Genomic DNA, 26,839 nt, shown 5'->3' on the forward strand with positions numbered 1-26,839 from the left:
AAATCAGTGTCTTTAAGTTAACTGTATAAGATGTTTCTTGTAGGCAAGGCATAATATTACTTTGTTGCTGTAGATTACCTTCTCTGATATTATATTTTGAGATTTCTAATTAAATTGTTAAAGTCACATTGTTATATATATATATATATATATATATATATATATATATATATATATATATATATATATATATATATATATATATATATATATATATATATATATATATATATATATATATATATATATATATATATATATATATATATATATATATATATATATATATATATATATAAAGTCGGCACCATATGTGAAACCTTTTTATTTTTAGTTCTATGAATTTTGTTATATAAAATAATTATGTTACATAAAAAGTTTTGAATGATCTAAAACCTAGAATACAATGATCAGATATAAAATTTTTTTTAGTTGTATACGCGGTTTGTCAAAAAAAAAATGAATTGTGGATATTCTCAAGTCTTAATAAAATTCATGTTGTTTAACGAACCGCGTAACTGACTGAAGAATACTAATATCTGATTCTGATGACTGAAATTCTAGATCATTCAGAACTAGAGAATAAATTTTTTTTCATAAAACTAAAAATAAAAAAAAATTCCATATGGTACCAACTTAATTGGACTCTTATATACATATACTGAAAAAGCGATAAACGCTTGTAGTCAACGCTGATCCGTTAGACTACAAACACAACTATATATTTGGGTGTGCAGCCGAAGATAGGACAAAGAAGTACTCTTTTTAAACTACCAAGCATTCGCAAATCTCTATTTGCATCATCAGTGTGCTACAATAAACAAAATTAGTACAAATTACAGAATAAAAATTATTTTGTATCTTACACTAATTGAGGTTAGTTGTCATGATGTTTATGAAATGAAATGAACAACTCATCTGACTCCTACAAATATGGCGAAAACTAACCAAAAAATGTAAAAATATTGCTTTTAGCACTCTAATTGTGGGATCTTTGTACAAGTCATTGAAAGATAAAGTACAGGAAGCTGTACTTAAGCATTTTGATACATTCTGTCATAATAAATGCATTGCTGATTACTTCAAATTTAAAAATTTCCGCCAATGATGCCATAAAATTTAAAGCTTTGCACGTGTAAAAAATTAGGTTTCCTTCGACTTCAATGCACTGCACACTCAAGTTTGTAGCTTTTCCTATTTTTCAGATATTTTATATTTACTAACTGTCCAAAATCGTGTATTATTTTCAAAATAGTCAAATAACGCCAAAACGGTAAGACTTAGACCGAATGTATGCTTAACAAATTATCTCGAGAATTCAATGAGAAATATAAAAATGCAATGAAAATCAAATAACGAAGTTGGGACTACTTCCGATATAAACAAAAATAGCACATATTGACAAATATTTTCATTTTAAAGTTCACTATCGAAATCCTATGCAACTAAATTTTTAGATCTCAAAACCATTTAGATTGGCAGATACGTCTAATAGGCCACACCGTGAGACATATTAATATCTCAGTTAAATTTTAAAGCAACTTACTTAAAATTATTTATGAATTTATTAAATTATCACATAAACGAGTAGTATAACAGGTAAGAGGCAATCTTTCGCATTAGAAACCAGGCAAAAATCCCGGTGATGGAGTTTACCTATCTGCGGTGATGAGTTTACCAATCTCCAAAGGATGCCGGTGATCAGTTTACTATATCTCCGAGGGTCTAATAATTTTATGAGGGGCTATATAGTGATGAGTTCGTACACGTCCCTCTCAACATTGGTTTCCTGTTATCAAGCCATAATAAACGGGTTTTAGATGCAATAATAAATTACGTTAAAGAAGCTAAAATCGATATTAATTTAACCTTATAAGCACATAATATGTACCTATATGTGTATGAATAAGAATGAATCCTGTGGCTAATAGACTATGTCTAAGGCCATCCCTTTTCTCTACACAAACACACACACACACATAATTTCTCTATGGATCGCAGTGTTTTCCCGATTTCCAAAGCAAAGTATTTTTTAAACACTAATTTGAAAAAAGTATTTTATGTAGATAACATTTAAAAACTTTTTAAAAATTCATGGCCATGAAATAGACGAGCCCCTAATCTCCATGCATATGTAAATGTTCCCACCCATACCGACAAACTTCCCTGTTTAGAAAACGGCCAGAAGGCCCAATTCGACCGTAGAGAAATCTATAGCCTTTTATCAAGATGTATAAATTGGATCCTTTGTGTAAAAACAACAATAGGCCCTATAGGTTAACAACCCATGGAACTGCCACCTAACCAAACAAGTTAGCCCTGATTTGAAAGCACGTGGTCCGGAGATCTATGCGGATTTTTCGAAATGGACCAGAACCGGACTCTCCAAAAAAAAATCGAATAAATGTTTAAAAAGAACCAGTTTTTTTAATGAACTATGATTGTGTAGTTAGAAAATGTAAACATGTGGTGTATGTTGAGCATTTTCTGAATGACCTAATAAATTTTAGGAAAAAATGACGCTGTTTAAAACCATTATTCAATCACGTGAAAATTTTGTGCGCCGTCAGGTGGCTCTCTGAGATTTTTTAAAAATGATTAATCATTAATATATTAAAATATAAATCAGGTTTTGAACGTTTTGTCCAAGAATATATATTATAAAACGAAGATCTCTGGTACAAAATTAACTTTCAAATCTTTTGTACATGAAAGCAAACATGGGTTTTGTTTGATTTCTATGTTCTTATTAAAGCACTAAACTATCTTTATTTGAAACTTATGAAAAGTAAAGCCGTTGCAAACGTGTCTATAATATCGGAAAAGAACTGATTTTGCCAGCTGTTAAAGAGGTATAAAAACCGTTATATACTGTGATAGACTCAAAACAATTCCTTTGAGCAACAACACATTTCAAAGACCAAAGGATAAAATGGGGACATTAGAACCAGAGTGGCCTAACTGCATATTTTTCAATATCCATTTTATTCAACCAGCGATAAGTAAATGTTAAAATGGATATTGCCACAGTGGCCTAAAATTAGTTAAAATAAAATACAGTAGATGACAGTACAGAACTACTTTGGCTTAAGTGTAATTTTTAAACATGACTGGCACTATAGTTAGGCCTCTGTCATAACTAATATCTTGTAAAAGATTTGACACTTGGGCCTAACTTCACGTTAACTATTAAAATAATTATTTGTTTGTATTTTATTTGAATCGTGCTCGTTCAATCAAGCAATCATCTTAATACGAATTTAAATTTACTTACAACCTGAAGATTGACCAAAATGGATAATTTGGAAGAAATAATGCAAGGTAACAATAGAAGTTTTAATTTTTGTCGTGGTGTAGGTATCTAAAAATATAATATTTTCTATGTATTATTTCTATTTCCAGAAATGTTTGGTGAAGACCAAGATGATCCATATGGGGTTCTGGTTCAGAGTACGTACCCTCAAGATCATCATCACCAACTTCTACAGAACTACTTAATATTGTTGGTCTAGAAAACATATCCCCGAATACTAACCTATAAAATAATACTAAAATCTTAAAAACTCAAGAAAGAAAATCAAGAAAACGTGTACGACAGGAAGAAAAGTGGAAGAAGAATACCCGTAAAGAAAAACGAGCTAAAGGACAGGAATATATTAATTCTAAAGGTACCTTGATACCATCTAAAAGTTTAAATACAGATATTCTCTGTAATAATTGTAAACAAAAATGCCATGACAAAATCGAGGCTGCACAGCAGAAGCATCTTTTTGATATATTTTGTGCAATGGAGAACTCTGACTAACAATCATCATATCTCTTCTCTTTGGTCAAGGTGTTATCTAAAAAAAGATGCAGTTTAACCACTAAGCGTGAAAATTTAGAATCCAGACGCTCCAAGAGTGTACTCTCTTTCTAGTTCAAGCGGACAGCCCACCACAGTATGCAAAGAATTTTTTAAAAAAGTATTTTCTGTTTCTAATGGACGCATATCCAGGGTTCTAAAAACTAAACTAATCATATCTATTCCTCCGATTGATAGAGGAGGGAAACATGTGCCTGTTAACAAGACGAGTGATCTAAAACTTCAAAAAGTGAAAGAATTCATTGATAAATTCCCCAGATATGAATGCCATTACACACTTCATAAAAGTATGAACAGAAAATTTCTAGCGCCAGATCTAAGTTTGCCATGTATTGTGATGAGACAGGGACAGAGTTAGACAGGGTGTCACATTTCATGTTTAGAAAAATTTTTAATGAACATTACAACTTCATTTTTCGCTCCAATAACTGATTCTTGTAAAAAATGTGATAATCAAAAAATTAAATAGAAGTAGCTGATAAGAAGAAAAACGTAAACTGGAAGTGCAAAAATTCTAAACCTAGCTAAAGCTGACTCTGCTAAAGCTAACTACTTAAAATACAAACAACTGGCTAAAGATAACTCAGATGTAACTGTCATTGTATTCGATCTTATGAAAACGTTGCCTACTCCAGTAGTATCTACTGGTGTGTGATATTATAGGAGGCAGCTCTGGACCTACTGCCTAGGTATACATGATGCTGCTAATGACAATGCATCTATGTGTGTTTGGGATGAATGTACAGCTTCAAGAAGTCAGCAAGAGATTTTTATATTCTGATCAATGTAGTGGCCAAAACCGAAATATTAAAATGGCTCTTCTATGTCAATATATAACTAGCCATCCAGACTATGTTGTAGAACAGATAGATCATAAGTTTTTTGTAAGTGGACACTCATACCTAGTACGTGATCAAGACTTCGGCTTGATAGAGAAACAGAAGACACTTGGAGTGAGGTAATAAAATCGGCAAGAAAAAAAATCCTTTCAAGATTATAAAAATGACCAAAGTGGGCTTTTTTTCAACAAAAAATTTAGAAAACAATATTACTAATCGAAAAATCACTACTACAAAGTCAAAAGTTAAGTGGTGAAGTATTCAATGGCTTTCATGTAGTAAGCTATATCCATTCAATTTCTGTTTTAAATACAGTAATAATATGGATGTCTTGTTTGACAGTGTTGACTTAAAAAAAAGAAATTCTGTAGATATACAAACTTGCTATATAAGCTTGATCATTTATATTCAGAGGAAAAACAAATAACTGTTGACCAGAAAAAAAATGGTGGAGCTTCTTCAATACATTCCTCCAATTCATAATGAATTTTATCAAAATATTAAAGACAATCTGATCGGAATTATTTGGATGTAGGCCAAGATGACATAGATAGATAGACTAAGTAATACTAAAGTTCTCCTAATTTAATTTTTTTATGTAGGCAACTGTTTTTGCTTAAGCTAAAAGTATACAATATAACATTTTTAATAATTATGTTGGATAAGTAATATTAGTAACTGATTATTGTTTGTATTAACTAAGATAACAAGAATATTATTTTGTGAGAAATAAATAATTGGATTAATGGTGTTATTTTATTTGAATCCTCGATGCCAAAGTGGCCTGTCTGTAAATTAATTAGCTTCTAGGTTACCTAGGTTTAATGTAACCAGTAAAACAATGAGATATTACTTATTTTTAAAGATTTAAACGAAATTTAATCATCTTAGTCAACATACAATTAATTACTAAAACAATCATACAATTTTAGCTTTAGCCTTCATATTTTCCTTGATTATGTAAAGTAATGCTCTTATCTGTTAGGCCACTCTGGTTATCATAGCCTCAAATGAGCCATGATTTGAAGATTATTTGTATACTTTCTGGAAACGAACCACTTCTCAATTTGTCAACGTTAACGTTAGTGAGTCAACGTTACTTGGTTGGGTGGTGGTATATGTTCGTTTTTGTTTTTAACCAAGAAATTCTCCAAGAAGAACTCTGCGACAGACACAAAAGCAGCAATATTCAATGTCTTAAAAACTATTTTTTTAACAGAAAAAGCGATCTCTTTATTAAATATAATATGGGTTAAAACAAAAAGTGTCCCAATTCATTGTGACACTAACACTTCACTTCACATCGACAACTTTAGTAGCTAAAAATCTGAATTAAAAACAAACTGGCTGTTGTATCAAATTAAATTTCGGCACTGTGGTAATCTGCAATATGGCTCTAGCAAAGTGAGGTTACTCTGAGTTAAATCGTAACTGTATTTTTGTGTACAGCACGAAAGGTTGAAATATCTTTTTTACCAACCCGTTCCTAGAGAATTAACTAGAGAAACTACTGTAGCATTTGAACATTGGAGATTTTTTACCATAATACCCTTCGGCAATAGCAAAGAGCCCAAATTTGTTGACCAATGAGTGTTTTTTTATATAATTTCTTGTATTAGTATAAACTTTAGACAATGAGAGAAATTTCGACATAATTTTTTGTAACAGGAAATATTTTTCAGTTGTAAAAGTTTCAAAGGACCTCTTGAATGGTATCTACGTAAAGGGCAGACGAAGCAGAGATAATATAATTTGATTAACAGGCTGCACATAATTTTAGAACAGATTACATATTGCAAAGATCGATAAGACGATTTGTACGGATTTTCAGAAATCTGTAATAAACACATATAAAATCACGATAATGTATAGTGACACGAGAAATAATTACACTACAGAAAGTCGTCTCAATCAGTTAGTTGACTTAACACGCCAGTCCGACTCTGATGACTCCTAGATATTCCTTTAAATTCCAACACAACAACGCTATGTATAGCAACACCAAAAACATCTGTTAGTTTTAGATTTTAGCATTAGCTATAAAGTTTTGGGCGCTGGGGTAGTTAGAGTCTCTCTATTTGGATAATACGAATTATATGTAAATTAGTTGAAATATGTAGTAGAACAAATGTTTGATTAACAATGGAATTAGGCGCTAATCCTTCCGAAGTGCCAAAATTGTTTGTAAAGTAGTCTTATAGTAAAGTGAATATAACTATTATATCTATATGATGCTGTTTCTTTTTTTTTTAACTGTAATAATTAGGTGATGCGACAGAGAATGTTATCAGAAGAATCTGACTAAAAATAACCTGATCTCTTTTCAATATTAATTACCTCCGGCTGTTGTCGATAGTTTTACTACATTAAAAAAAAATAGGAGGAAAGTGTTGAGAACTGCACAGGAACGTTGTGGGTATGGGACTATCTGATAGATGTCACAAATCATAGACGTTATCAAGGACAGAGCAAAAACGAGATCATATTTTTTGCATCATAATTGTCCATATGTGAGGTCGGCTTTCTTAATTATATTTCTCCATAAATTTCCATCTTGAATCATACCAATATCAATCCCCCTTATAGTTGTCCTGCCTAAACTGGTTCCACCAAGTTTTATTTGGTACTTCTCTTCTAACAAGTTGTGAGAGCTTCCATCTTATCAGAACCGCTCAAGGAACTCTATTATGTATATGCTTTCTTAATATCAATTATAATATTTTTTATCAGCTGCCCTGTAATGATGAGCAAAAGAATGGCCAACGGATAATTTTTATACTCTTGTAGCAAAAAACCAAAGCAATAGCCAAACAAAAAAGCTTTAAGCTGATGGAATTAAAAATCAGATACCAAGAAAATGAAAAATCATCAAAACTATATTATATAGACAGAAAATCAAAGACAGTTGGGTACGACAGATAAATAAGAAGCGGGAAGTATGAACTATGAAATAAACTTGATATCAACATATTTATCTGATAGAAAATGGTATGGACCAGTCATTTGACCAAAATAAAGGTGTCGAAGTTGGTCCTAATTAGTGGCCCAATCAAGAACTGGAGATCAAGACATTAAAACTAAATGTAACCACGTAAGCTACGTGAATCCAACAGTTTCTTGGTTGTTTGGTAAAGGACTATAAAGATAGAATTTGTAAAGAACAAATTGTAATAGTCACGAAAAAGAGCCTACCTAGAATTTTGTAAGAATTTTTCAATAACTTTAAGTTTATACAATTGTATATATACAATTGTAACTAAATTCCCATAATGTAGAAACACTTTTAGCGTCTTTTAGGCACCGACAAACGGTGCCGACAGGTCAATTAAGGGTAATAAGTTTGCAGAATTGATATCAGTTTTACGACTTCGGATAATGCACGTGTTGTTTGTACCTTATTTTTCCTGGAATATGGCTATTCTGTTTTTCAAAAACCTTTCACTAGTGTACAGTTATTCGAAGAGTAAACTTGTGCAATTTTTAAATTAAAAACTATGGCTGAGAAATTTGCTACATCTGTTCAAATTGTTACTTTGATTGGTAATGGAATAAGTCAAAGAGAAGTGGCCAGACAGCTTGGAGTCAGTCGTTGTATGGTCCAAAAAATTTACCAATGATTCGTAGAGACTGGATCTCACGAACGACGACCAGGATCAGGCCCGAGAAGAATCACGACGGCCAGAGAAGACCGTTCTTTACAATGCACTTCTTTGCAAAATCGGTTCTTTACACAAGGATCTACAGACCGAGCGTGTCTTATAAAATCCACGGCTTCGCGCAATCGTACTTGTGAGTTCGTGAACTGTGATAGTCGACTGGAGTTACAATTTGCCAAATTTAAATGTAGTCGTTTCCAGTCATTCATATTAATATTATAAGTAATGTATAATATATTAAATTTTTTAATATTGCTAATTTTATTAAAGCTTTTAATATTGTTTTTTTTTATATTAATAATAATATTAAGTAATTAAATATTCCACCTTGCTTAAAAAAACTACGAGATAAATAACTCGTTTTTTCTTGCAAATGCTTGGTTTTTTTGATAGAAGATAATACAAATTGTATGATGACTAGCTAAGCGTTGGGTAGTCAGTGGCGAATCTACGAGGAGGTAAAAAGGATCTTCTGAAGTTGCCAATTCTTTGACTGAACATACAACCAAGATAGGATGGAATGTTGTCAGACCATTAACAATATTGAAATATAACCAGTACATGACAGGAAACGATGTAGAATATGTTCTATCGATAAAAATAGAAAAAACACAATTTGCGAGTGTGCTGATTGTGACAAAAAAACCTGGACTATGCATAGGATATTGTTTTCGCAAATACCATTCAACCAAGAGATAGATTGCATTCAGTATATTAGTTTAAATAAAAATTTTATTTTCTAAAGACCTTTTAATTGTTACCTGATGTCCCACTAACAATTTCTAATCTGAAAATATAAATATCTTGAAAACTTTCACAAATGTTAGGGATAATAAATTGAAATCCTTTAACAAAAGACTAAAGCTGTAATTTGAATAAACTGGTTTTGACGATTTGACTTTCTTATTACTAATTAACATATTAGGCAGGTATTTTACATAGTCACAATTCTCTTAAAGATTTTTGTTTCATTGAAATCTGAACCTGATATTTCAGAACCGGATGAACAGGTGCTATTTCGTCTAATTTATCTGAAAAAGAAAAAACATGTATATAATTATTATGTTTGGCTATGATTGACTTAGTGTACTGCTATTGGTTATACGTTATACCTACCTGAATGCTGCCTTTTCACATGAAGTCTAAGATTGCTCAGATTTGCACACTTTTTATTGCATTCTAAGCAAGGCACAGTAGATTTACTTTGTTTAATGTCCTTTGGCACTATGAATGTAGCATATCTAAAAAAATTATTGTATAAGGATAATGCATTAAATTAGAGGATAAATTAGAGAATAAAATGATATATTACCTGGATGTTTCCTTTTTACATGTGCCGTTAAGTTTGAAGATTTCGAAAAGTTTATGTTACACTTAGTACAACTATTCATTTTCTACTTACTCAAAAAAAACACAAGAGTTTAAATTATAAATACAAAACTAAATTTATAATATTTCACAACGGTCAAAAACCACACTTAAAAGTATTCACACCACAGAATATTAGCATTGATTATAAACCACCCATATGGGTGGTTTATAATCAATGATATTAGTTATACGCAAATATTTAAACAGAATCAACAACCAAACATCCGACACAGTGTCTCAAGTACGATTGCGCGAAGCCGTGGATTTTATAAGACACGCTCGGTCTGTAGATCCTTGTGTTCTTTACGGCTAGATCAATCCAAAACCGTTTTCAAAATGCTCACGGGTGGACAGCAACAGGACCTTTGTTATAATAATATATTATAACAGCAGCACATCGACAACGCCGACTACAGTTTGCTAGAGAACACGAGAAGACGTGGGGAACGATATGCTGCTTGTGTTCGACGAGTACGTGTTGCTTTTGGAAGAGGTTCGGTGATGTTTTGGGCAGGCATTTCATTCGAGGGCCGTACTGATCTCGTATTTATTGATAGAGGAGCGTTGAATACACACCGATACATTACCGAAATTCTAGACGAGCATGTAATGCCTTTTGCTGGGTTGGTCGGTGAAAACTTTATTTTTATGCAAGACAACGCGCGGCCATACGTAGCCAGGATGGTAACGCAATATCTGGAAACTGTCGGTGTGCCAAAAATGGACTGGCCGGCTCCAAAGTCCAGATTTGAACCCGATTGAACATGTTTGGGACTAACTCAAACAAAGAGTAAGAAACAGAATACCTGCTCCAATAAATCGTGAGCAGCTTCGGTTGGCGCTCATGGAAGAATGGGAAGCTTTTCCTCAAAACCACATCCAGAATTTGATCAATTCAATGCCAAATCGAATGAGGAGTTTAATTCACAATAGAGGGGATATACACAGTATTAATAATCACGACTTAATTGTAATTTTATAAAGAAAACAGAAAAAATGTACAATGTTAATTTTTTTTATTTCTCAATAAAATCATTATTTTGGAAGAAGTTATTTTTTGACATTTGTTATTTAAAAAATATTGCATACTGCTTTAGAGCATATTCTTAACCATTACACAAACATCAGATGACAATCACTATGTGGTATGATTCGTAAAAATTAAAAAATGGCAAAAATTTTAGGCTCTTTTTCGTAACGCGCAGTGTATATCAAATATTTATCAATGTCACTTTTTAAGTAGACCCAGACATAAGGCACTTACTTTACGATCATTCCCATTGATTTTTGGGGGGTTTTTGGGGTACTACATGGAATTCGTTACAAGTTATTAGTAATCAATATGGACCAGTCACTTAATGCAAATAAAGGTATCAAAGATAGCCCTAAATAGAAGCCTAATCAAGAACTGGAGCATCAAAACTAAGATAAATTTACATCTTTCAAAACCTTAAAAAATATAGGACTATTTGATCTAAGAAGAAAAAGTAAGAGTAAAATTAAGAATGGTCCAAATGTTGCTGACATTTAATTGTCCCATAGAAAGTTCCTTACATAAAAAACAAATCAGATATCAACATTTACATAAAGAATGTATTACAGACCTCACAAATTTGACCTGTTGACAAAAAAACTCAATGGAATATTTTGAAAACTTTAGTTAGATTATGACTGTCTGTCTAGGTAACTATACCAATTTTATCGGCTGTCTATAATATAAGTAACTTGTTCACACACATCATAATCTTCTAAAAGAAGATCAACAACGCAGTTTTTTAAATCAGTTTTATATTATGATAAATCAACAGTCCGGGTCGAATTCAACACAAACACCGCAACGTTAATAAGCACTCAAATTGATTACAAGACACTTTTAACGAAATTCTTTTATCGTATTTAAAAATAAGCCAGCTAAAAATAGAGCTGTGAGAAACACGTGTTTAAATATCCGCGAAAACGAATCGCACCACTTCCGCTTTCCAAATAAAATCAGTCTGGGAAGCAAGTAAAAAATGCCGTATCATCGCAAAGCGTCTTCAACGAAAAGATAAAAGATTAAAAGTAAAAGCTGTGAGTGGTGGTTTATTCCGATTGAGTATTGGTCTTGGGATGAGCATGCCTGGCCTAAAATAACGTTCCGGAGATAACAGTGGCAAAAATAACAGTTCAGTTAAGTCAATAAAATTTGTGTTCGTAGAAAACCAAATTTTTTGAAAAATATTCGAAAAAAATGGTAACTGCCAATGCACTAATTGAATTTGTAGGCTCAGGACCTATTAGAACTGATTGAAAATGAATTTCCAAGAAAATTTAGAGATGGATGGGACAGAAGGACAGAACGGGCATCAACTTGTAAAATATTAAAAATAGCACTCTCTATAAGAAGTTCAACAAATCCTCTGGTTATCACCAATAACGCAAAAAAAAATGTTTTATTGCGTTATTGCACACGATGAAGATCATTGTCCAAATTTCTGTATCAAGATCTAAAAAATTGCCTACAGCCTCTAAGAAAAAACTTAACTAGCATGGCTTTCGTAGAAATAAATACTGTTTGGAGACGAATATGGTAATAAAAGAACAAATTGTGAATGACGTATAGGCAAAAAACAGAATATTCCAGTATATACTTCAACTTCTTCCTACCACTTCGAACTAAATTCCACTGAACTTGTATGGACTTAATTGAAATGTTCTGCGTCAAGGAAAAATACCACTTATAAAGCGAGATATATTCAAAAATATTTTGAATAAGCAGAAATCAATGCAATATAGTGTTTATGGTAGATCGGGACAGGGCCCATTTGTAAGCCCTTCAGATACTTGGACCTGCTAAGTATCACTCCCAATCATACGGACTAGGCCCATAATAGACCTGGTCTTCGTTGTTTTTGAGGCCCAGCCTCTTCGTGCTCCCATATCAGCTATAATCAACAGGGGCTCAAAATCTGAGCTCTTTCTCTCGTTCCGGACGTCTCATTTGACTCGGTTACATAAAAGCCGAACCCAGAATCTGACACCTCTGATAGGCCAGTGCCGCGCAGAGGACATGTGAGTAGGATTCCTCCTCCTCATCACAAAGACAACATCGAGGGTCAATCCAAGCAGATGAAGTCTACAGTGGCCGGAAAGCATACTGTGAGAGTTTTGGATAGTCCCATATCTAGAGCGTAGAGTGCCTCATACCTCCACAACTGGCCCTGGTCCTGGAGCTCCGCAGAAGAAGAACTACCCCAACCAGTACTAAAGCTGTTTCATCGGCAGAGTGAATGAGCCTTGCCTTGCCAGGGAGTCAGCCTGCTCGTTCCCTTCTACGCCTGTGTGTCCCGGCATCCATACCGCTATTGGTCTGCGCAACCTCAGCAAGTGCTCTTTTGCACTTAAGAACAAGCTTATCCCTTGAGCACATACCAGGATCGTAAAGACCTCAGCCTGATGCAGGGAGCTCAGAGCCTGACTAGATTCAAATCCGATTCCGCCACCACTTGTGGTGGCTCGTCCACCTGGACCCATCCACGAACCAGGTGAGCCCGCTTCGATGAATCAGTGCAGCCTCTCGTTCTAACCACTCGTCCCGATCAGGAAATTGAACAAAAAAGGAGGATGAAAATTCAAATTGGGGGGGTCATGTGGCATAGACAGCACAGGACAACAATCGAGGGCCCGTCTCCAAATGTTACAAAAGTCCAACTACTTACAAAGGAAGACAGAAAGCTTATTTAATAAGATTTATCATATACTTTAATATTTTATAATAAAAAATACTTAATGTGTTGGTAATAATTATTTTGTTTTTGTTTCATGCATACATCGATCCTCGGTCCCAAGGCACTTACGACTGACAATAACAATAAATTTAGAAACCAATTTATATTGTATTCCTACATTTTATAGGGTGAAGAAGGCAAATAGAGAAAACGAATTTCAATGTAAATATAGAAATTTATGTTAAACCTGAGTTAACTCTCTCTCAATATAAAATAAAGTGTGGTAAGTTATAGGATACTGAAAGCATTGTCCAATTTTTTACTTATTTACACATTAATATTAATATATGGATGTGAACATTGAAAAAGAAAATAAAAAAAGCGAAATTAGCCACAGAAAAAGCAAAAATAAGTGTTTCTCAAATGCTATAACTGTGTCAATGCATGGGAAAATTAAATTTACAAAAACCCAAAAATGTTTTACTGTGTATATCTAGATAAATAGGTATTTTACGTTGTAATTTAGAGATTAATTTATTCGGAGAAACCAATTTGTGTAGTGCGAGTAATAATCTTCTTTGTGCGGTTTTCTGTGAAGGTTTATTAATCGTGTTTTTTGTTTACGAGAAAGGATAATGAATAAGGACAATAGATAGCTTTCAGACATGTATAGGAATTAGGAAAATACGTTTGTTGATAACTATAAGTATAAGTAACTTATAGTAACATCAATATTGTAAATAAAATAATTAAATGTTAATTAAATTTACATTATAGAAATATGGTGGAATTTGGTTTCTGAAACAAAAAGAGAAATTGAGTTGTATTATAAAGGTTTGGCAGGAAAAAAAAAGTAAAGAAGAGATAAAAAGCTGAAAGGCAAAAAAAGAGGACTTCAAACAAATTTTTTTGAAAAAGTGAGTTCGTCAATGGGAGAGTTGCGTAGTCTATTAAAGTTTTATAAGTTAACAAAAAAAAAAGTTTGTATGTAGCAGTCTTGTTCTAAGTGTCCAGAAATATATGTAAAAGACAGGTAAGTCTTTAACTGTAAAGTTATTTGCTTTACTAATTTGACACGGTTTCGGGGACCATCTGAAATTTTTGGCTGAAGAGGACGAACGAGATTTGTACAACAACGACGTTGTTGTACAAATCAAGTATTTTTATCATTATTTATAGTACAAGAATACAACGGTCATCAAGGGGGTTTATAGAGATCTTACCAGATAATAATTGGCTTCTATGGTTCAAAATGCAGTATAGAAATAAGTTTTTTTGTAAGCACAATTAAGTACCCTGGGAATTTTAATTTAAGAAATCATAATTTAATTTTGTATCTCTTTGACCATCATAATATAAATATTTTTTAAATATCGAGAACTAAATACTGAAGGCAACAGAAATGAGGACTCTACTATCTGAAAAACCAATAACGGATAGAGAAGGAACTCGAAGAGCATGTCAAAATAAAAATATTAATGATATGTTTTTTTTTGAAGCCGTCTGTTACAATCGGTTCGTCTTACAACAAATTGGTTTACGATACTATGAATGGACATTGAGCAGAAAAAAAGAATGGAACGAGTGGAATGGATTGATAACATCAATTAACGAACAAACCATCGTAGAAAACAAGCAATATTGCCGATTATAGGGAAAGAACAATACGTTTTTTACATAACAAAACTGCTGTCTTACCTTTATTATATTTAACATTCTTGTAGCAAAAAATTGAATAACAAATGTATGCCACACTTACATAAATAAAAACGGAGGGAGCCCATATACATGTACAAACTGTAATGATAAATTCACGTCACAAAACTATGAACTCTACAGTTACACTCTCATAAATTTAAAATAAAAGAACAGTCCTAATCTAACCACAAAACGGAAGTTTGAAATATTTTAAAAAGCGGTTTTTATTAGAAACCCAATAAATAACATGGAAACCACAAAAGCATACAATGTTGTTGTTGGTGACAGAAAAATACATAATGTATTTTAAATATTCAAAAAGCCACAGGAAGGCTGATTTTTCAAAATAAAAAATAATAGGAAATAGCATTAACCATATTTTTTAAGTACACAAAAATAAAGTAATTAATAAGATTAAAAAAATATACAGATGCGTCTTAAGCCGGGATCGGACAGAACGTGGACAGAATCCTTCAACTTCCTGTACAAGACCTATTTTATCTGTCCCAGCTTACCGTTAATGTTTTTTGCATCAACAATATTAAGTAATGAAAAACCGCTATTAGATTATATTGAAAAATAGGGCAATTCGCATTTTAGTGCACTCTAACCTAACCAAATATATTTTCTCAAGGCACCGCGTCACAGTGTTGCCGTATTTATTTTAGTAAAATATGTATATGAATGTTACAAATATAAAGTTACTTTTACGAAATAATAATTTGTGTTATGAGAAGCTACAAGTTTTAAATAAGTATAAAACAAATATTTTACAAATATATACGGTAATTTAATTAATACTATTAATTTTTTATATAATTGTAATCAATTTTATTGTATATGCATTTGATTATCTTTAATTTAACTAAAATCTATTAATTTTTATATGCATTTCTATAATACTATGTGAGAGTATGAAAACACTGGAGACTTGGCAACTCTGACACCATTTAAGAGTATGTTAACTGTCATAAGAGCTTGGTTAGGTTAGAGTGCACTAAAATGCGAATTGCCCGAAAAATATATTGGAACTGAAGAAACAGATCTAAAAGAACTACGCATGTTTTCTGACAACTGCCCAGGTCAAAACAAAAACCACTGCGTTACAAGACTGTGTTTGGCTTTAACCGATACAGGCAGATTTCAAAAAATTCAAGAATTTTTCCACTTCGACGTCACTCATTGTGACCCTGTGACCGTGTTTTTGGGGTTATTAAAAGAAACCTCAGAAAATTTGACCAAGTTTATGACATCCAGAAGTACAAGGAGATCATTGTTATCGCAAGTGCCCAAAACCTATTCACGATATGTGAAATTAAAAGGGAAAGTATTATAAATTTTAAAGACTGGTGGCCTAGGTATTACAAGTCTCTATCTGCCGTATCTGCGTCGACCGAGACACAGAAGTTAACAAGGGACCACCGAATTTCGTTTTCAATTTCCAAATTGCATCATTTTGTCCACAGTATTGATGCTCCCGGCAGTATTCCAGCTAGTGAATGTTTCCATTCCAAAAACAAGTAATGTCACAGTTAATTTCAATACTAAAGGCCAAAAAATAAAATGTACACTGCTTCAATGCGTGGAGGAACCGTTCAAACCATTTTACGAAAATATTATTCAAACGTCAGCAACTAAGACAAAATCCAAGTCACAAAATAAACTTTATATTAAAATTGTTTAGTAATAAATACTTTTGTTTTGAAACCCGGCATTTCATTACTGACTAAAACAACCAAGTCCATTTTAAAAATGTTTATTTAAAGAGTAAGTAACGATTTAGATAAATTTAGTTATCTTCATTTTTTATCTTTAATTTAATTTAAATAAAAACTATAAATTTTTATATCATTTCAATGCATTTCTATTATATATGTATTTTTTTAAATTCATCTTTTGTACAACCAGTTTTTAAAATGCAACAAATTTCAAAATACATTTTTAAAGTCTTATAACGGACGCGTTATAACGTTCCGCTCAGTTGTTTTGGTTTATTTCCTATAGAATTTTGCAACCAATCCAATCATTATATCCATTGATTCAACCTTTAGTTTCAAATAATCTATATAACAACTTTCCCTTTCATCCAATATTTTCTTTGCATTTAGTAAGAAGTAAAATTTTTAATTCAAATCAATGTCTTGAACGTCAAAAAGAAGACTTGAAGCACATTTTCTATGAGTGCACCTTTTCCACTGTCTTTGGATATAACAGATTAATACAAAACATGAAAAATTTATAATTACATATATTTAATGGAATTTATCTGTGAAAGTAATTAAATTATCAATTTTATTTCTAACTAAACTTTTGTTATAATAAAGCTCTTTCCTTTAGCAATATACCAGTATAATAAAGTAAACAATAAATCGTAGTTTAAAAATAGAAAAGCATTTCTTTCTGCATCGCTTATATACACCACCACGGAAGTTACTTTTTTAAAATGATTTTATGAGAACATTATATTTTACTTTAAATCGTATTTCCTTTTTAAAATAATGACAAATTATTGTAAAGTTTTCCAAGGATCGCGCTATAATATAAAATATGAATGGCTAAATTAAAACTTTTAAAAAATATACTACTCACTTGTTGGCAAATTGTTCATCCACAGTTAAATTATCGATGTTAGCAGAAACAACACATCTATGAAAATAATTAAATTCCCAACACAATCCATAAACGCATAGCAATTATCACTTCACATCGTGAAACACAAAATCATGTTTCGTTTCGAAAATCACCACAAATACCGTCACACCCCTATTCGCAGAGAGAGAATCTTCGACCAGCTGGGATCGGCGAGCAATTGGAAAAGAAGGAATCACAATCACAGCACAGCCGCACAGCCAACTTCGCCGGACCGAAAGTGTTTTGTTTGTCATAACTCATAACGGGCAAGGAACATTCGAACATCTGGAACGAAGACGGGCGATCGGCTAGCTCCTTTATTGTTAGGAAGCATGGTCGGGGAAACAGGGGCGTAGTCGATATTTTTCAACAAGCAGCCAAAAACATTTTTTTTTAATGAATAAATATATCTGAAACGCTGAATGTATTCACATGGATTAGTTCTAACGTAGGTCGAGAAGGTGCTTGCTGAGTTTATTTGACTACTTTCTACTAACAATATTAAGGAACATTTTTACTAAAAAAAGGGCATGCACATGAAGGCTCACGGGAAAGAACAATCAGTGTCACATTTTGTACAAATTGAATTTTAAAGTTTAAAGTCGGTTTATTTTGGTTTAGGAAAATTAAATACGTTTTTAATTATAAGTTTATTACTATCAGACTTTTTAATACGCAAATGAAAGAAAAATAGTTTGCTAATTATATGTGTGCTTGAGATCTTTAAATTTTTAATTAGGAGCTGGACTCTGATCTATTTTGCGCGTTAAATGTCGATTGTTAGATAGTCGACAAATTCCACATCACTACCTTCATTCGTACCGGCATGGGAAACTAGTCCTTGTTAAAAGGAATGCGCTTCAGGATTTGTCAGGAATTGAGTTAGGTGCAAAAAATCATGCAACTTAGCAGTCTTAATAGGTAGAGGTTCATTATATAGCGTCTTTAATGGAACAGGTTCCAATTTTCTCTTACGTGCCTGATTTTTCGAGGGAACTACCACGACTGTAATTTTTTTTCTTCAATTTTTAGAATTTTGATAGGCTTGGTTGCCGTAGGACATTTTGACACAAAGATGGAACAAATATTTGGTTCATGTCTGAAAGTTAACCTTATCCGCACAGTTATTACCTTGAATGGTGATGGTTTACTGCGACTATTCTTTAATACATCTCTCCAGTCGTCCCGTATTTCCGTATAAGATTTAGAATTCACAAGACTCATGGTCATGTCCTTACCGCATTCTAGGTAAGAGTGTCCACGAATACGAAATATCATTTTCACTAGGTCGATAGGTTGAGTTGACGGCGATAGTAAACATCAGATGTTGAGATGTTGGGAGTGGGGAGGTTTTTTTGGTAATCTATCGTTATGGTCATTGTCTCGTTTTTTCGTGAATCTTTTCGATATTTTTTTTTCAGGGAGTAAAACTGCTTCCGTAAATGAATCGTCTTCTCATGTACTAGTGTCTGCAGTGTTTTTGTTAATGATTTTTTGTTTTCTTCATGGAGTCTGATCGTTCTTTCCCGTGACCCTTCATATGTTTTCATGATTCGTTTATGATCTTCTGATTCTCTTCACGATTCATGATTGTATTTCTGTTTTGTATTGCCACGAATGTGTTTAAGTGTATCCCAGTGGGATGCTTTCAAGGCTATCAGCATACGTGTTCTATGTTTTGAGATTTTGGCCTTAAATACATTTGTATAAAATTCCTGCCCCAAAAAATAATTCTCTTGATTATTATGGAAATGTTTAAGATATTGCTGATTTCGCCTGAGAAAAAATCAGACCTTTTATAGTTTAATCTACACAGAATTCGGTGTTCGGTACTTAGGGAGGGCATAACATACAGTTCGGATTTCGAAAATGGAAGTCGAGTGGAAATTAGAAAGGCCTTATTCTGTTTAAACGTATTAACAAACGTTGTTTGGATATGTAGGCCTGATTTATGGATAATGGACTACTTAAGTCCGACGTCACAATGGGCGGGGGTTTTAAAAACCTTTCCAAACATCTAATTTGTGTGTATTGTCCCATAAGAAGTTGGAAATATTGATTTTTTAATGGTCTGAAGAATAAATAAGGACCTTTGGTTATGAACATTCATTCAATGCGATTGGTTTTATTTGTTGTTCTTGAATTTGTGAGGTAAGAATATCAAAGGCAAATCATTGAATTTATTTACGAAGTTGAGAAATTTTAAATAAAACGTTTTATTCTTTTTTCGTTGCCAGTGATTTTATCATGTAAAAAACTAAAGATATTCGTTTTCTCGTAGTTTAAGTTGTAATATAACAGTTTGTGGAAAACCTTTCTATCAAATTGCCATAATGAGTGTTTAAAAAAAATGTTTTTTGAATGTTGTAATAGTTTTTGAGTTTTTTAGATCTGTTCATGTAGAAGATATCCAGTAATACTGAATTTTTCAGTAATGGCAACTATTAAATTACGAGAAAACGAATATATTTAGGCTTTTAGGGGATAAAATCACCAACATTTAAAAAAGAATAAATAAAAGCATTAATTTAAATATTTTTTAGTTTCGTAAATAAATTAAATGATTTATTGATTAATTTTGAAATAATCCCCATAAAAACAATAACAAAATACACATTGAAAAATAATTCAAGTTTAAATCAAACATAACCTTAAAATATGAACATTCATACTAAATATTTTAATACTAATATCTTCCCAAGATTCCTTTATGAGTAAAACAACCTGACTAAAATTAACCCAAAGTTAATAATATAAACAAGTTAATAACTGGAAATTTAAGTGATGTAGTGCCTTCTCAACATTCCTTAGTGACTTAAACATAACCTGACAAAACCTAACCCAACGTAATTCAAACATATAAACAAGTTAGTTACTGGAAATTGAAGTTAGTACCTTCTCAATATTCATTAGTGACTAAAACACCTAACCAAACCTAACCCAACCTAATCGAAACTAATATAAAAATAACTGATGAAAGAAAAAATAAAAACAAAATATATTTTTACAAATTTACATTTACAAATCTTTTTTTATATTTTATTTATAAGTATAATTGGAACTTTTTGGGAAAATTTATATTTTCCCAAAAATTTGCAAGAAACAATATTTTTTGAAAATATGGCAACATTGGTTGAAAAGTGACATGCCATTACTGACAATACAATCAAGAATAATTGAAATATTTGAGAATTGATTGAAGTCAAAACAGGAAATTTTTAAATGAATATACTAGAATCTGTGTTTTTAGAGCATTATAAAGTGAGTATTTTTTATGCAATTTTTTTACGCAATTTTATTTTATTTAAACAAAAAAGAAATAAAACTATTTGTAATAGATATTGACCTGACACTTCCGTATATTCCACATAAACAATTATTACACTTCATTTTCAACTTCAGTGACATCAAACCCAAACAACTTTTTACTAACTACAAACAGAAACTCTGGTCATTACTCTAAATGCTCGTTTCCATACAAACTATCTCATTATATGTCAGATAAAACCTAATTAGCCGTTATTCTCTCCCCTAGCAAGAACTTCCCTAGTCCGATGCTTCCAAAAACGGTCTTAACCCTGTTTTCTTGTCAACGTTTAGTGCCCGTTTTGGTCGTTTAGTGTTTGTTTTGATTGTGCGATGCGGTCAGAACGTTGCAGACCGTTTACATTTATCCCATTGTTTCTGTTTGGGCCGAAGGGGATAACAAAGTTGGCTCTGCGAGGCAACAACATGTCAACTTCTGAGCTGAAACAGTGGGCGGTGGAATCGTGTTGGACGATGACATAATTTTGTTTGCGATCACGTAATTAAGATAAACTGCCGTCACAATAATTATATTAGGAAAGCATAAAAACAAACGAATAGAACAGTTTAACTGTTGATTCGTAGAATTAAAGCATCATTGGTGGGTATATCCAATATCATATTGACTGAGTTTATTGTATGCAGTTTTATAGCGGTTCTAAACAAATCCGAAAACCATAAATTAAAAAAAATACATAACCAAAAAAGACAAATATATAGACTAATAAATTACAGATACATGAAATTCAGATAAAGGAATCATTCTCAAATAGACTATTTCATGACTAGAAAATATATAGGAATTTCTTCTTCTTCTTCTTCCTCTTTATAACCAATTCTTGTTCATTGGCGGATTAATAGCTCTATGGAAGGTTGTTACTCCATCTTTTGCACGGTCGTCCGATACTTCTTCTGTCGATTGGTGACATCTCTTGCTATTTTGACGACACGGGTCTCCTCCATTTAGCTTATGTGGTTATTCCATTCTTTTTTCTATTTTGTGTCCATTCATTTATACACTGTGCGTTACATTTTCTTCTAATGTCTTCACTTCTCTTTCGATCTCTTAGCGTATTTACTGTAATTCTTCTAAGTACTCTCATCTCTGCCGTTTCCAGTAGCCTCTGCGTTGTGACTGTATCGGGTCTTGTTTCTGAGGCATATGTCATTATTGGTTTTACACTGGCTTTATAAATTCTTGACTTCATCTCAGTGTTAATGTGTCTGTTTCGCCATATAGTGTTATTAAAGCATCCTGCCAGTCTATTTGCTTTTTGTACTTGATCTCTCACTTCTTTGTCCAGGCTAGACAGTGTAATTCCCAGGAATTTTATTTCCATTACTTGTTCAATACTGATGCCATCAATTTCTATTTTACATCTTGTTGGTTCTTTGCTGACTACTATTGTTTTAATTTTCTGAGATGAGATTGTCATATTAAATTCCTTTGCTCTTATGTTAAATCTATGGACCAGTCTTTGCAGACTAACTTCATCTTGGCTATCAATATTGCGTCTTCTGCGTAATAGAGTATTTTTATTTCTTTGTTTCCCATTCTGTATCCTCTTCATTTGTTAACGCTTTTGATGATTTCATGATCAATTAAAGAGCATCGTGCTCAATGAATCCCCTTGTCTTATTCCGTTGCCTATTTCTGTAGGTTCTGTAAGTTGTCCATCTATTCTGACTTCAATTTTGTTGTTTTGGTAGATGTTTTCGATAGTTTATAATATTTAGGGGAACTTCTCTATTATACAAAAGATGGATTACATCTTTGAGTCTTACTCTGTCAAACGCTTTCTTTAGGTCAATCAGACACAGAAATGCTGGGCTAACTCTACGGATTTCTCAGTAATTTGCTTTATAACGAATATTGCATCTGTACATGATCTTCCACTACGAAAACCCTATTGTTCATCTGCTAAACTTATCCTCTGATTTATTAGTACTTGTAAAATTTTAGTTGTAAGTTTTAGCGTAGTATTTAACAAGTTTATACCTTTAGGCTAAAGTAGTTTTCTGGCTGTTTTTTTATCTCCTTTTTTAAATAGTAGAATTAGTTCGCTCGTTCTCCATTCTCTCTCATATATGAATGTGAAGGCTGTAATAATCAGTGAGACTTTAAGCAAAATAAGTCGCTTGTGCTGGACAACGAAACCAAAATATCGGACAAAAAGAAGAAAATAAAGAAGTTATTCAGGGCAAGAATAGGGAAGTCTTAATACAGTTTGGAGGAATCTGGCTAGTATTATTAGATATTATATAATTAAAATACTTAGATAAACCTCTGGAAAGATGTAAAAACAACCAATTGTAAAAAACTGTTAACCAATGTAAAAAAAAACAAAAAAATGACAAAGATTAGTATATCGTAGATAAAAATAATACTAGTTGACTAAAAATATATCAAAAATGATGAAAAAAAAAATGCTATTAACAGCGGTTCTAATTTATATAAATATATTTATTTATAAGTTTACAGCACGATAATGAGGAAGTGCTGAGTAGGATGGGTCGAGACAAAAAGTTGTTAAAAACAATAAAAGTACGCAAGACTACTTACCTTGGACACATACTGAGGAATGATAAATATAGTCTTCTGCAGGTCATCATGCAGGGTAGAGTCGATGGCAAAAAGGGAATAGGTAGAAAGAGTAAGTCATGGCTGCGAAATATTCGAGACTGGACAAACATGACTGTGGACGAATTATTCCACGTTGTAAAAGACAGAGAAACTTTTAGAAATGTGGTCTCCAACCTCCGTTAATGGGGACGGCATAGGAAGAAGAAGAAGCACGATAATATCTTATCATCTAAACTAACCTAATATCAGCGCAGCTTATATATACAAATTTTTATGTCCTAGAATAATCTGTCCATCTCTATTCTTCCCGTCGAAAGCGCATCGAAGATAGGCGCTATTGAGAACGTCAGCGATTGAATATTCTAGATTGATCCTTCTAAGAATTGTGACACGTATCACGTATCGGGGGTGGTTTATTTGGTTACATTATTTTAATTTTATACATACAATTTTTTAACATTATTTTGATTTTTATGCTAGCCAAACAATCCCTAAAAATGATCGCAAAGACCTTTGGATCAGGCGGATAGATATGTTACGCTTGCATTTCTGAACCTGCAAGCCACCGGGTATTTTTTGACGAAAATGTGAATACCGAGCAATAGGATCCATACAGGAAAATAGATTTACAAGATACAAAAATTATTGGTAAAGAAGGTCGTTGAGCATATGATTTTCGATTTGATATAAATCGAGAAACACTCTTTGTAAAATAGAACGATAGTTATTACTATAGAATCTAATTTTGATAAGTGGGAGTAACTAGTAGATGGGATCGCAAACTCAAAGAAAAACATTTATTTTTCTCAACCACAAGTGTTGAAAAATTATAATTCAAACATTGGTTTGTTGGAAAATATGCAGCTAAGGAGTATGAGCCAATGCACATGATTGATATGACATTAGTAAATTCTTGGCTTCTCTACAAACAAGTCAAGAAGTAAGTCTTGACATACATACACTTTTTCCTTATATTAAATAAAATATTAAATAAAATAAGTCATCCGGGATCACGCGCCGTAAGTGTTGAAATGTAGCCGAAATCACGTGCCCATCATGAATTATAGGAAATAGTACTAGCAACCGCAGATGTTTGTTTAGGTATGTATGTCAAAACGTAATTATTTGGAAGAAGTTATACAACATTAATCATATTGTTACAAATACTCCCCGCAATTAATTCTACGTGTTACGTTTACGAAAGTAAACAGAACGAAACGCAATTTATCAAGATTCGAAGTTTATTTCTGGGAAAAATTTAATTCTGTTGGGTGTCAAATACCGAGAAGTCAATTTAATAATGAAATTAATCAATGTCCTGACATTATGTCGAAATGTGTTTACACAGCAAAATAAAGACTCAACAGCTGAATCAGCAGATTGCTGCATTTAGACAACGAAGCAAATACTTTCATTTTATAAGCGTTCATAAAAAAACTAAAAATTCCGTCAAAGGAAGATCTGGAATACAAAGTAAACGTTTAACTTACATGGTATATAGCAAGAATAATTTAACATGACAATCTAACGTGATAACATACCTAACTCCGCTACTGACATGCTTGTTGGTAAAATTCATAGAGACAGCGAAATTATACCATAACTTAAGAGATCACGCGTATGACACATTTCGTTATTTCTTTGCTGGAAGTAAGATTGAAAAGTGGCATCAGTAAGCTTGGAAACTAACCTCATAACAGTACCAATGATAAAGAGATATATATCAGAACGTATATATCGTCAACAGATTATATGAGCTACCAAAAGTAATCGCAAAATTAAGGACTTGATCATAGACAATGTTTCTGGCTGAAAAACATCCGTCATTTGACAGAGAGCTCATCGTCATGACATTATCCGAAATTGTTGCCAACCTCCACTGACGACAGTTGAAGAAGAGTACCAAAATATTATCTGTAGTTTGTGTCAAATCGAAGTGTCGATTAGACGGTACAATTACGTTTAAATATTAGCTAACCAGTGTCACCAACCATGGACAGTGCCAGGGTCATAAAATTATAGTAAATTTGAAAACATTCGAGTGGATGAGAAAAAATAATCCTCAAATTCAGCACTAAAATAATGAATGATGTTTTAATGAAACTATTGAATTGTAACTCTCTTTAGTTAAATCAATATACATATTTTCAATATTTGGATCAAATTAAAATAATAATGTATTTCAGTTTTTACCGCTACACAAGTAATATAAACACAGAATATCAAGTGTATATAATTTCACTAAAAGTTCCCATCACATCATCACAATTGAGATCTGTTTATATACTTTAATTATATCTAGAGTGCTGAGTATAGATCAACTATATTATCTTAAGAGGATGAATCACTCCTACAAACGAAATCTGACACCGTGAAATGTTATTTCACAATTTCAGCAATTTCATTATTTTTTTGGGATTGAATTATTTTATTAGAAATTATCGTAAAAATATGATTTATGAAAACTTATAGTTTAAGATTTTTTTTAGAAAATTGTGTAGTACAAATTGATTTATAACATTAGTACATTGTAGTACATTTCAAGAATATTATCTGAAATTTTGGTACAAAATATTAAAAATTAAGGCAATGACAGCTAGTTTTCCAAGATGAAAAAAAAATACTTTGCGATGTTGTCGCAGCATTGAGATATTTTTCGTAAATATGTTAAAGTTTCATATATTGTTGTAACCTAGTAATTTATCTATAAAAGAAGTGTGGAAAATTTGAGAAGGATAGATCAGGTAGTTTTTGAGATACAATGAACACGACTTTACCGCGAAAAACGCGTTTAAAAAAAAGGTTATGTTTTAAATCACACAGTATTTTGTATTCCAGGCCCATATAGCGACGTGCTTTATGCTAAAATATCTAAATCTAGAGCATCTTTTTGCTCCTGCTTTCGACGAACCTGACGTTTTTTTGTTGCATCTGCAGCCATTTTATCCGCTCTAGTAATTCGATTGTTATCCGCAGCGAGTGCATAATTATGATGATTATTGACACTATAATTATTCCAATTTCTATGTGAGAAATTCACCTCACTCACTCATTCACCTCACTAACTCAACTCACTCACTCCTAAATGCCTTTAACTCCATCAATTTTACTTCGATGACTCTGAAATTTTAACTGGATACTCTTATAGAGTTATACTATCGAATGGAAAAATAAAACAAAAG

General features: G+C 32.2%; 1 long non-coding RNA gene across 1 annotated transcript in view; it reads right to left on the reverse strand.

Annotated features, from left to right (window-relative positions):
• The window catches only part of LOC140444745 (uncharacterized), a 103,210-nt gene extending 85,329 nt beyond the window's left edge, over positions 1–17,881 (reverse strand). The window contains exon 1 of the long non-coding RNA XR_011951331.1: positions 17,726–17,881. This is a non-coding gene — a long non-coding RNA (uncharacterized lncRNA). The remainder of the gene's footprint in view (positions 1–17,725) is intronic.
• Positions 17,882–26,839: the final 8,958 nt, after the last annotated feature.

The sequence above is a fragment of the Diabrotica undecimpunctata genome, chromosome 6 (assembly GCF_040954645.1).
Source record: "Diabrotica undecimpunctata isolate CICGRU chromosome 6, icDiaUnde3, whole genome shotgun sequence".
NCBI lineage: Eukaryota > Metazoa > Arthropoda > Insecta > Coleoptera > Chrysomelidae > Diabrotica > Diabrotica undecimpunctata.